This window comes from Onychostoma macrolepis, chromosome 22 (assembly GCF_012432095.1).
Source record: "Onychostoma macrolepis isolate SWU-2019 chromosome 22, ASM1243209v1, whole genome shotgun sequence".
Taxonomy (NCBI): Eukaryota; Metazoa; Chordata; class Actinopteri; order Cypriniformes; family Cyprinidae; genus Onychostoma; species Onychostoma macrolepis.
The window spans coordinates 8,937,337-8,951,041 of NC_081176.1; the positions used below are offsets into that span (position 1 = coordinate 8,937,337).

Here is a 13,705-nt window from a genome sequence, read left to right on the forward strand (position 1 = left end):
ACGTTTCTTTCGTACCAACTAGCGTTTTGAAAATATGAACATTTCCATGAATCCGAAAATTTATGTCAGAACAGCTTTACGAAAAAAAAATTAGTTCTGCTCACGTTTCATGAATGAGGCCCATTCTTCACAGAAATTTAAAAGCACATCTCCATGCTGGGTTACTCGTTCACAAATTAGCAACAGCTGACAAGCTTAACTCAAGTCATTACACTAATTAATAGGAGTTTCTATGATGGTGGTTTTAAGTATGTTTTTGTAATGTTAATGTGTGTTAACTTGATGTGGACTTTAATTGGGTGATTGTTACTTGTGGATAGTTAGTTAACTCCTATTAATTAGTGTGATGACTTGAGTTAAGCTTGTCAATTTGTGAACGAGTAATCCAGCATGGAGATGTGTTTTTCAAATGTCTGTGTATAATGTGTGTTGAATACCCTGAGGAAGGCTCTTAGGCCGAAACACATCGGTATTGTTTAAAGCTTGAGACACACTGCACGATTTTGGCTGATAGATTAGCATCGTGAGTCTGCAGTGTATCTCGAGTTTAAGAAATAAAGTCTCCTTCATCATGTAGTGTCTTCTGCTGCTGCTCGAAGAATCACGCACAATCTCGGAGTTTGATACCAGAACAATAGACTTTATTATCTGATTAACAAGAATAAAGCCGTGGCCCTTCTGCAGAAAAGTCTCCAGAATGTTTCTCGGCTCTGGTATATATACAAGATTTTAAGGCGGGTTCCTATACATTTAGGAATTTCTCTTATGTATACAATTCTACATTTCACTTACGTATGCAATTCTATCTCTCCCTTAGAAGAAGAGACCTCCTAGACTTGTTATGGTAAGGGGAAAAGCCCCCCTTATTTCGCCAGATTTTTTTCTGTCTGGACAACCCTGCCACGTAGGCATTCCTAACACAGAGGCTTTAGAACATAATGGAAGATTAAATAGATATATTAATGGCAAGATTCACCTTGATTATACTTGATTAATTCAGATCTTTAACAATAAAAATCTTCTTCAATCACAAGTAATGCTGGAATCTTTAAATAGTATTTAGCAAATACACATGTTGGCATACTATCTAACACAGGAATCTGAAAAGAACGATAAAGAAGAATAAAAACAAAAGATTAAACAGAAAAATCCATTTAAAGAAACAAATAACCCACTAATTTGAGTGTTTTATGTTTTATATGAAACATAGTTCATCACAGATTAATGAATAAATGCTGTTGTGATAGTTATATCTTGTACTGTCACAATAGCTGATCGTGTCCTTTGCTTAAGTCTGTTCACACCAATAAAATGAACTTAATGTGGCAATTAACAGATCTGAAATCAGAATAATGAATGAGGTGAAAACAGGATCTATTGACATGAAATAAAGAGCTGATAATATTGATGAGCCTCAGACTATAAACACTCATTAAACAAGCCATTCAGGATCAGCAGCAGATAATTTCACTAAGTACAAGTAACTGATTATTTGCATGAGGATATTTGCTGAAAGACTATAAAACTGCTATTAAAACATAATATGATTGTCTCATAAAATGATACAGAATATATATCAGTAATATAAAGACAGACACTGATGACATCACATATATCAACCAAATTTTTTGCATATTGATCCAAATATACAGTGCTAGGACATCTTTTTTTTCCGACTTTTGGGACTTGTGTGAAAATCTAATGATATTGTGGGTCATATTTATGCAGAAATATAGAAAACTGTAAAGGGTTCACAAACTTTCAAGCAGCACTGTAGTTTGAATTGATAACTCTATTCACACCAATAGTAGCTAAATCACTAACACATCTTTGTGGTATGTCCAGAAACTGACTGATTATAAAAGCTTTAAAATAAAGAGCATTCAGTACCAGCAACATAATCACTCAAACATCAAAATAATCATACAAACTAACAAATAAAACACAAATTCACTCAGATCTGAACATTTTCCCCTCACATGCTCGTCGCCAGCTAGGGTTGCCAACTTCAGAAAGGAAAAATACAGGACTGCTTTTGGTGCTTGACACTTTTTTATTGGTCATTTTGTGTTTCAAGAATAAGGTCCAAGAATAGTTACTTTACAATTACAACTGCCAAGCAAGCAGAAAGTGTGAGAGAGAGAGAGAGAGAGTGAGAGAGAGAGCACACAGGGGAAACATAACCACACCCAAAGGGGCGGGAACACACACACTTCAACCATGAGTTTTTAAATACATACATCCTAGGGATGTAACAAAGTAGACTAAAAGTAGTTTAAAAGAATACTAATAGCACACTTGAATAAACTTCTTTTTCGTAAGGGAGTGTATGCAGGTGCATATGGGCCCTGGGCAGACCGGGGGCCCGCCGAGCCGAGGGGGAACTTTTAATTGAAACAAGGGAACGATAATAGAGCCTTGCACGGGCCTCTCTCTCTACCCCTTTACACAGCTGCTGTTGCAGCCATTAAAATAAGTTCAGTTTTGGTTCTTAATGGCAAAGTGGTTATATTTCTTTTCGCTTGAATTGTTTTCGCCGCATACCTGTGTTTACAGTGGAAGTTCAAGGTGGCTGAGCCGGCGCATAACGTACGTCATAACCAACCGTTATGTGATTGGCTTACGGGTACACCAGTGATTTTAAACTTCAGACAAGCACCCGCCCACGAGACAGTAAACGCTTGTCAATTATGCCCTTCCAGACTGTCTACGAAGCAAAGCGAAGTAGCAGAGTTTGGTATTACCAGGCTAATAAAATACTACTTTACAACGAAATAATTCAAATAAAAAATTTAAAAAAATCTTTCATTAGCCTATGTAATCCGTAAAGATGCATTTCTCTCTAAAGGCACGTCCAATGAGGAGATATGGGGAGTCAGGATCGTCAAACTGAATAATTTTAATTTTTTTGTTTTTTGTTTTGTTTTTTGGGCCGCTGGTCCAAGATTGTGTTTGCATGCAGTACAAATTTTTTGTGCATTTTAGTGTCACACTGAAAAATAACAAAATAATATTAACGTCATACTAAATTAATAAAGTCAAATTTACGATAATAAAATCATATATTGCGTGAAATTAAAATTACACTCCGCAAAAAAAAAAAGTCTGTGGCATCCAACCTGTTGTTCTTAACACGAAAAACAGCAATAACACGTAGGCTTATAGATATTTTCAAAACTCTAATTGATCGATTTCATGAGACATTCGTTTGTATAAATTGTTCAGATTTTTTTTTTTTTAAATATGCATTCAAATATTTATTCATGTTTATTTCGTGATGCAAATATTAAAGAGGAAAATATCATTGATTCACATGCAGCTTGAACTGAGGCAAATGTAGTTACCTCACTACAAAGGAAAGGGCGCAAAACACATTTATTGTTTGTATTTGATCTTAAAATAAACAGAAAGATGGGACTTTGTGTTATAATAAAAAAACACAAAGTTTATTGCGATTATTGGGTGACTTGTGTGCAATGAATGGACTTAAAAACGTTAAATATTATTTCCAAGCATTTATACCGTAATTAAAACAGCTTGTGAATAGTCACGTAACGGTATTTACGTCAAAAAATATCAACAAGTTATGGAGTTGGAGCCCATATCATTTGAGGGGGCCCGTACAGATTTTTTGCATATGGGCCTGGGGCTGACTTGCTACGCCACTGCCGGTGATGTGATAAAATTTACCGGCCAAAAGATTTTTTTTTTTTGGCCATGAAACTGTTTTTGCAAAAACAGGCAGTCATTACTACTACAATGACTAAACATATTTCCCATGTTTTTAATTTGTCCTTTACTTACAAGAAAAAACAAACAGATTTATTGATTTAGCCCTATTGAGGAGTCTTAAGTTTAAGACTGACACGCCCACTACTTTTTCTCCTAAATCGGCAAGTTAGGAGCTACTTTTAGCCTTAAGATGTTTTGTGAATAAGGGCTCAGATCAAGAGATCTTTAGACATCTTGCAGATGTATTTGTGCTATCTGGGTAAGATATCTGTCTGTGATGCAATGCCCTATTATACTGCATTTCTGTGTAATATATATGGTTTCTATAGCGTTGGCATCATTATGATGGTATCAAGATGTGGATTAATTAATTAATAATTCATGTAGGACACCACTGAAGGCCTAGGTTTGAAATGCACAGCCTGCCACTGTTAAAACATAATATGATCATCTAATAAAATGATACAAAATATATAATAATATAAAGACAGACACTAATGACATCACTTACATCAACCAAAATGTTTGCATACTGATCTAAATATAGTTTGAATTTCTAACCACATTCATAGCAATAAAGTAACCAGGTAAATAATAGCCTACAAAAGAAACTGAATGAATTAATCAAATGTAAAATCAGTTAGACTTGGTTGCATCACATGAAAATTATTTTGTTCAATCAATCATTGGAAACCAAAACCAAAATCTAAAATAAAATTAGATTAATCACACAGCTCTAAAGTGTGAGAGAGATCTCTCTTCTGGACTGAAAATTGCAAAGATGTAACATAGATTAGCTATATAATACTATATAGAAATGGTTAGCGAGACACAATTCACAAGATACCATTAATAAATGGTTGTTTTATTAAATAAAATGTTTATTAAATTAAAAAAAACACTACTTTCGTTCCTAAAAGTCTAAACAAACTAAAGTGATGACTGAAACTCATGAGAAAACACAATGATATCATTCATAGCATGAAGCAAAATGATATGCAGGAATAAAACTTTTACATATTGTTCTTTGGGGAGGAACTCCATATTTGAGTTGATCTGAATCTGACAGGTTTCTCTCCAGTGTGGATCCTCTGGTGCCGTTTCAAATCTGCAGCTGTAATAAAAAAAGTATTTTCACACTCAAAGCACATATGATCTCTCACACCAGTGTGTATCTTCTGATGTAGTTTTAAACTTTGCAGATGTGAAAAACTCTTTCCACAGAAAGAACATGAATGTGGTTTCTTCTTTGTATGAACTCTCAGGTGATTCTTCAAGCATGAAGCCCACAAACATTTTACAGGTGAAACTGCTGGTCTTGAAGATGAACTTTGTTTATGGGGACTTTAGATGATGTTTTTTTGTTAGGACAGATTTATACAGAAGAGATTTTATTGTTTGATGCATTATTGTGTCACGTTTGGTGAGGACGAGGCATCAGTGCTGGATCTGAAGATGATCTAAAGTACTGTGAATGTTTTTTTTATGCATGAGTAGAGAAGATGAATGAGCGAAACTCTTCCCGCATGTAGTGCAGTGATACGGTTTCTCTCCAGTGTGGATGTTTGTGTGTTGCTTAAGATTTGCCGATTGTTTAAAACTCTTCCCGCACTGATCACATGTGTAAGGTTTCTCTCCAGTGTGGATCCTCTGGTGCCGTTTCAAATCTGCAGCTGTAATAAAAGTCTTCTCACACTCAAAGCACATATGATCTCTCACACCAGTGTGTATCTTCTGATGTGCTTTTAAATTCTGCAGACGTGAAAACCTCTTTCCACATAAAGAACATGAATGTTGTTTCTCATTTGAATGAACTTTCAGGTGATTCTTCAGGTTTGAAGCCCACAAAAATGTTCTGCTGCATTGATCACATTCATGCAGTTTCTCTCAGTGTGGATGTTCATGTGTTCTTTAAGGGTTGATGATTGTGTGAAACTCTTCCCGCACTGATCACATGTGAAAGGTTTCTCTCCAGTGTGGATCCTCATGTGAATCTTGAGACTCTGTTTGCTTATCAAACTCTTTCCACACTGAGTGCAGGTGAAAGATTTCTCGTCTCTTCTTTTCTGTAAATCTTTCTGTTTGGTTTGAGAGCGACTCAAAGGTTTTTCTCCAGTTTTGACTTGTTTCTCCTCTTTATTCAGTTCTTCCTTCTCCTTGTTTTTTTCAATCAACTCTGATATTAAAGTAAAAAAAAAAAAAATAAGTAAATTGTTTAAAAAACAACTTTTTATATATAAAAATTGTTATATGTATTATTGTAAATATTACTTAATTAATAAACATTTTTAAACAATAGAGGCACAATTTTGTGACATGTTTTTGTAGTGAGAATAAATATGTTTGATCAACTACACAATTATCTAACATAAATGAATTATGTTGAAAAATAAATAAATAAATAAAATGTACCCGGTTTATTAAGTATCTTTATTATTTGCTGCTTCAATTATATTATTGCACAGCTTTTAAAATTTTTCCTACTGCAACAACAAATCTAAAACTGCTTGAAGCTTTATAACATTATTGTTCTTCAGCCTCACTGATGAAGGATCAAGAATAAACACCAACCTGTTTGTTCTTCAGTGTGTTTCATTCTGCAGGGTTCTGGATCTCTCATGTTCTCTCTGTCCTTCAATAAACTCTGTCTCTGCAGATTTCACTTCTTCCTGATGCTCTGATGCTCGTCTTCACTTGTAGACTGATGGGAATATTCCAGCATTTATTGCTGAACTGCAGTGGGAGGAGCTTCACTGAAGGTGTGATTGTTGTGGGAGGAGCTTCACTGAAGGTGTGATTGTTGTGGGAGGAGCTATGTCAAAATCAATAATACATCAGTTACTTATTTAATTTTTATACTAATTCACACATTTTAAGCATTTATGTTTACCTATGATCTAGATATCCTTTTCTGTAAGTTGTCAATGAATTGTACAATGTTTTATACTTAATGAATGAATGATGCATTTATATAGTGCTTTTATTGTGTATTATTGTACACCCAAAGCACTTTACAATCATGTGGGGGGGTCTCTCCTCAACCACCACCAGTGTGCAGCATCCACTTGGAGGCCTTGATTGACAAGGGCCAGTGGAGGGAATTTGGCCCTCACACAAACCAATCGATGGCACAAACAGGGAGCGAGACCCAAAGGCACTCGAGACATCAGATTGTCACAAGTATCTCATATTGCTGCGGTGCAAGAGTGCTAAAGGACAATATCTATTTCTCCCTCCGTCATCCTTCAGTGTTGTGTGCCAATTAACTCAACCTGAATGTCACACACACACCTGGACAGAGCATGAGTGAGTCATCATGTGGTTGACACATCCCACAAGGACATTGATAACGCCACGCAGCCACAACAAGCTCTCCTCACAGAACTCATCACAGATAGACTGTGACGTACTACAACAGCTCCAAGACTCAGCACCCAAGGACGACGTTCTGGAAAACAGCCAGGGAGGCCAGGACAACACATCACAGCCACCGGAAACACCAGAGCCAGAGCCCAGCTCAAAAGACACATTATCCCTCTCTCCAGCATCTCCACTTCTAAGCTTCTCACAGAAAATGGAGGAACTGGTGTATGCTGGGACCAAACTCTCCCACTCGTTCGCTGCAAGCCCCCAGATATCAACTAAAAAACGGCGGACCCCCCAACCACCAAAGACTGCAGGCCCAGCTCTCAAAACTGCAAAAGAAATTACAACTGTTTTAAACACTTTTGATCTGACCCAGCATGTGTATGGACCCACACACAATCGTGGACACACTCTAGATTTACTCATCAGTAGAGGTCTAAATATTTCATCCATTGTTATTAAGGATGTAGCACTATCTGATCACTTCTGTATTTTCTTTGATATATTGATCTCTGTTACCACTGAATCTAGATCTGTCTCTGTCAGAAAGAGATGCATTAACGAGAACACTAGTGCGCTATTTATGAAGGCTATATCTTCAACACCAAGCATTTCTGCAGACTCTGTTGATCTTCTCCTGGATTCTTTTAACTCAAAAGTTAAGAATGTTATTGATGATATTGCTCCGACAAGGGTCAGCAAGAAGTCTGGCAGACAAAAGTCATCTTGGAGAAAATCAACAGCAGTTCAGAGTATGAAAAGACAATGCAGAAAAGCTGAGCGGATGTGGCGGAAGACAAAACTTGAAATTCACTATAGCATCTATAAAGACAGCCTTCATGCTTTCAATGTGGAACTAGCCACAGCTAGACAGACCTTCTTCTCAAACCTTATAAACAGTAACTTAAACAACTCTCGCACTCTTTTTGCTACTGTGGAGAGACTGACAACCCCCAAGTCAGATTCCCAGTGAAATGCTCTCCGACAGTAAATGCAATGAGTTTGCTTCCTTATTTTCTGAGAAGATCAATAATATCAGAAAGGAGATTGGCACATCCTCAAGTTTTGCAGAGGTCACACAGATTCAACCGCAATTTTAAAAAAGAAGAGACTATGTCTGTTTTTGAAGCAATTGATAGCAAAATTTTGGAAGAAATAGAACAGCACCTTACATCGTCAACATGCTATCTTGACACACTTCCCACATCTTTCTTCAAAAGTGTGCTTAACTGTTTAGAAGCAGATCTCTTAGAAGTGGTGAATGCCTCACTTATTTCTGGGACTTTTCCAAACTCCCTGTAAACTGCAGTTGTTAAGCCCCTTCTGAACAAGCGCAATCTTGATAACACAATGTTGAACAACTATAGACCAATATCAAATCTTCCTTTCATAGGTAAGATTACTGAAAAGGTCGTTTTTTTAATCAGTTGAACAAATACTTAAACTCAAATGGATACCTGGACAATTTTCAATCTGGTTTCCGAGCACATCATAGCACAGAGACCACGCTTATTAAGATAATAAATGATATTCGCTTCAATTCTGATTCAGGCAAAATATCAGTTCTGGTACTACTAGATCTTAGTGCTGGTTTGACACTGTTGATCATAACATACTTCTAGAGAGACTGGAAAACTGGGTCGGGCTTTCTGGGATGGTACTCAAATGGTTCAGGTCATACTTAGAAGGAGAGGTTATTATGTGACCTCAATTCTTGCTCCACTCTTGTTTTGCCTGTATATGCTCCCACTAAGTCAAATAATGAGAAAGAACCAAAATCAAGTCAAAAATCTTGGGGAGATTCTGGAGACAGACCTTAGTTTCAGTAGTCATGTCAAAACAGTAACTAAATCAGCATGCTATCATCTCAAAAACATTGCAAGAATTAGATGTTTTGTTTCCAGTCAAGACTTGGAGAAACTGGTTCATGCCTTTATCACCAGCAGGGTGGATTATTGTAATGGTTTCCTTCCAAAGAAGACCATTAGACAGCTGCAGCTCATCCAGAACGCTGCTGCCAGGATTCTGACTAGAACCAGAAAATCTGAGCATATCACACCAGTCCTCAGGTCCTTACACTGGCTTCCAGTTACATTTAGGATTGATTTTAAAGTACTTTTACTTGTTTATAAATCACTCAATGGCCTAGGACCTAAATAAATTGCAGATATGCTCACTGAATATAAACCTAACAGACCACTCAGATCATTAGGATCGAGTCAGTTAGAAATACCAAGGGTTCACACAAAACAAGGGGAGTCTACTTTTAGCTATTATGCCGCCCGCAGTTGGAACCAGCTTCCAGAAGAGATCAGATGTGCTAAAACATTAGCCACATTTAAATCCAGACTCAAAACTCATCTGTTTAGCTGTGCATTTATTGAATGAGCACTGTGCTACGTCCGAACTGATTGCACTGTATTTTATGTATAATTATTTTTTATATAATTTCCTTGTTTTTATTTTTAATTCCTTGTTTTTATTGCTGTGATTATTTATTTATTTATTTGTTTTAATGACTATTTCACTTCCTTTTATGTAAAGCACTTTGAATTACCACTGTGTATGAAATGTGCTATATAAATAAACTTGCCTTGCCTTACTCTTTACGATGAGTGCATTGGGATTTTTAATGACCACAGAGAGTTAGGACCTCGGTTTAACGTCTCATCCGAAAGACAGTGGTCTTTTTACAGTATAGCGTCCCCTTCACTATACTGGGGCATTAGGACCCACACAGACCACAGGGTGAGCACCCCCTGCTGGCCTCACTAACACCTCTTCCAGCAGCACCTGTTTTCCCCCAGAGGTCTCCCATCCAGGTACTGACCAGCTCAACCCTGCTTAGCTTCAGTGGGCAACCAGTCTTGAGCTACTGTGATATGGCAGATTGAAATTCATGTGTTAGATAATATTTAGCAAAAACACATGTTGGAATACTATCTAACACATGAATTTCAATCTGTTAAATTGGTTCAACAAAACATTTTTTGTTTATTTAAACTTGTTTTAGTCTTGATTGGACCTGAACTAATTGCACAAAAAAGATTTCCTTAATTTCCTTAAATATTGCATCCCTAAATTTATTTATTGATCTCTAATTAACAAGCAAGGCAATATATAAAAAAATTAAGATATGCAGAAAATCTGATTAAGGAATAAACACCATAATTAAAAGAAACCAAATATTAAACACAGAAAAACAAATAAACCACTAATTTGAGTGTTTTGTGTTTTATATAAAACATGGTTCATCACAGATTAATGAATAAATGCTGTTGTGATAGTTATATCTTGTAATGTCACAATAGCTGATCGTGTCGTTTGCTTAAGTCTGTTCACACCAATAAAATGAGCTTAATGTGGCAATTAACAGATCTGAACAAATCAGAATAATAAATGAGGTGAAAACAGGATCTATTGACATGAAATAAAGAGGATTTTCAGCAGCTGATAATATTGATGAGCCTCAGACTATAAACACTCATTAAACAAACCATTCAGGATCAGCAGCAGATCATCTCACTTTTTATATAAGTATTTGTGACTGTGGGTAGTGATTATTATAAGAATATTTAAGAATATTTGCTGAACTACTAACTGCTCTATTAAAGCATAATATGATTGTCTCAAAATGATACAGAATATATCAGTAATATAAAGACAGACACAAATGACATCACTTACATCAACCAAAATGTTTGCATAATGATCTAAATATGTAAATATATAGAATTGCTGATAACTGCATTATTAGCAATGAAGTAATTAGCTAACATATCTTTTGGTATGTCCAGAGCAGTTTTTGGTGTATGTGTGTGTGTGTGTGTGGGGGGGGGGGCAAACAAACTTAAATCACACTGTTAATGCAACAGCATATGACTGAATGCAACTGTTAAATAACCATTTAGCAAGGGACATAATAATGAATTGTTACTGCTTAAAAATGCAACTGTTAAAGTGTAAAATAAGATACCAAATCAGTGAATTTGAGTTTAATGTATATTATCTGTAAGTGATCATTAAACATTTGCAATCATTCAAAAAATTATTATCCATTTATATTAACGGAATTCAGTGATAATTGTCCACATGAGGGAGCCACAGGATAGCAAATACTTCAAGATAAAGACTGAAATGTTAAATAAAATTGACATATATATATATATATATATATATAAAAGATAAATTGCATATAAATGTACTATATTTCCATAAAGTTTAATAAAGTCTAATGTAATAAGTATGCAAAAACTGTAATCTCCTAGAGACTTACAGACCATTGTTTTTTATCAATATTATTATGTTATTGACAATATATTATTCAAGTTGTCAGACATACTGTATATGTCAGACTGAATATGGGACACTACATTATTTATATATTTGTATAATAAAAACTCATAATTTACTTGAAAAGAGACAACTGTGCGATCTACACAAGCCAACTGTGCTTGGATCTCGATGATCGGCTCAAGTTAAACTGCATTGCTCTAATTAACTTCTGAGTCTGCCAAAGCTTCGGTGACAGGACTCTGAAATAACAATCAGGAAAAACAATAAAAGGCATGACTTACATCGCATCCTGCTCGCCAACTCCGCCCAGTCTCCATGATCTGTATTTGTATTTATTTTTTTTCTACATCTGAATGCCTTGTGAAAGGATTTTTTTGTAAAATTAAAATCGAATTTACTTTCATCTCGGAGAACGGTCCAATCACATGAGGCCAAAATATATAAAAACAATACTGACTCCCTAAAATCAAAAGTGGGAGGGTCTTGGGCGCAGTGCGCCCCGAGGACAATCTGAAACAAGCCAATTAGAGCTCAGCCTCAAGTCACATGCGTTTCAAAAGTTTACAGACCTAATAGACACCATTAGTCCGGGCCCCGCACACACACACAAACAAAATACAGTTTTATTTTATTATTATTATTTTTTAATAGGTGCTAACATGATTACCAGTCGAATAGTCCGACTAACCAATGCAATTTCGTGATTAATTTGCAATATATATTTAACTTATTTTTAAACATGTTGAAGTCTGCTTCTTCGCTGGCTAACTTGATGGGGCTATTGACCAACCGCCACTGGTCCTGAGACTGACAAATTATAAAACCTTTAAAAATAAAGAGCATTCAGTACCAGCAACATCACCCCAAATATCAAAATAATCATACAAACGAACATATAAACCACAAATTCACCCAGATCTTAACATTTTCCCTCACATTTGCATCGCCTGCTGTGATAAATGTTTAATGCAGAAACAAAACAATTCAGAACTTACCTCTTTGAATGTTGCTTAAACGGTTAAGAGTGTTTTACAATCATATAAACACGTGAAGCACCGCGAGCTGCTCACCTCACGAGACTCGACGCTGTCTGAGCGCGCGCGAGTGATGACGTCATGAGATTAACGGTAGATCTTCAAAAAACGCGCCAAATACTAATTAAAATGACAAAACATCTCTAAAACAACACATCACAGAAAAATAAGGGTGAAACAGTTACTGATGTCGACAGCAGATCAGTCTCAGTCAGGTGTGGGGTGAAATAGTTTATTAGGCACTTAAAAGCTTTGAGAAATTTAAAACAAAGTCCAACTTGCAAACACAATACTTCTTGGTGCTAAAATGTATGTATATATATATATATATATATATATATATATATATACATATATAAAATCCTGATGGAAATACACAGTCAGCAGACAACTTATTGATGAAATGTATAAATTAAGATAACGTATTAATGAAAAGGTAGCATTTACTCAATGATTACTCAAAGCAAAAAAAAAAAAAAAAAGCCAAGTAAAAATTTAAGATGAACTTAAGATGACTTATAAGAAGAGATTGATATGATTTAAAAAAAAAAACAGGATTACTACTCGCGATCTTCCTTATCGACCTGGTACTTTAAAATAATTTTTTTAAATTTTTGTTTTTACATTTATTTATATAGCTTTGATACTTCATGAAACAACTAATACTAAACTAACTAATGTAAGAAAAAAGTCCGTAAACAATCACTGAAGACAGAAGCAATGCACGAATAAAATAATAATAATAAAAAGTTAAGTAAACCATGCTTTTTAGACAAAGTTTTCCAGTAAGGTCTAACAGCAGTATTCAGGTAAATAATAGCCCACAAAAGAAACTGAATGAATGAATCAAATGTAAAATCAGCTTCAGTCTCGCTGGCGTCACATGGAAATATCTCTGATTTTATGGCCCTAAATGTGGACTCGGGGCGTCCTGTGTAATTCAGCTTCTTGGTCAGTTTCAGTTCTGGTCACATTATCACTGTTTGATTCACTCTGAGATCCTACAATGTCATGTTTGGACTTTTAGAGAAGAACAAAAGCTCCGTGAAGGAAAGGTATGGAATGCAGCACAATAATCACTTTACATCAAACCAAACTCCAAATTGCAAATGAAATTAGATTAATCGCACAGACCTAAACCATGAGTGAGATCTCTTTTGGACTTCAAGTAGCAAAAACGCGTATCCAAACAAACTCTACCGGGTTCTGGTACCATCCCTACTTACAAGAGAAGCAGAGGAGAATCGTTCAGTACATCTTGCATCTGCATTTTATAA

At 35.6% G+C, this 13,705-nt stretch overlaps 1 protein-coding gene and 1 pseudogene across 1 annotated transcript in view; both read right to left on the minus strand.

Annotated features, from left to right (window-relative positions):
• LOC131530176 (gastrula zinc finger protein XlCGF7.1-like) overlaps positions 1-12,443 on the minus strand; it is a 44,834-nt gene extending 32,391 nt beyond the window's left edge. The window contains exon 1 of the mRNA XM_058760339.1: positions 12,390-12,443. The gene's annotated coding sequence lies outside the window, so the exon portion shown is untranslated. The remainder of the gene's footprint in view (positions 1-12,389) is intronic.
• On the minus strand, positions 2,899-12,515 carry LOC131530174 (gastrula zinc finger protein XlCGF7.1-like; annotated as a pseudogene).
• Positions 12,516-13,705: the final 1,190 nt, after the last annotated feature.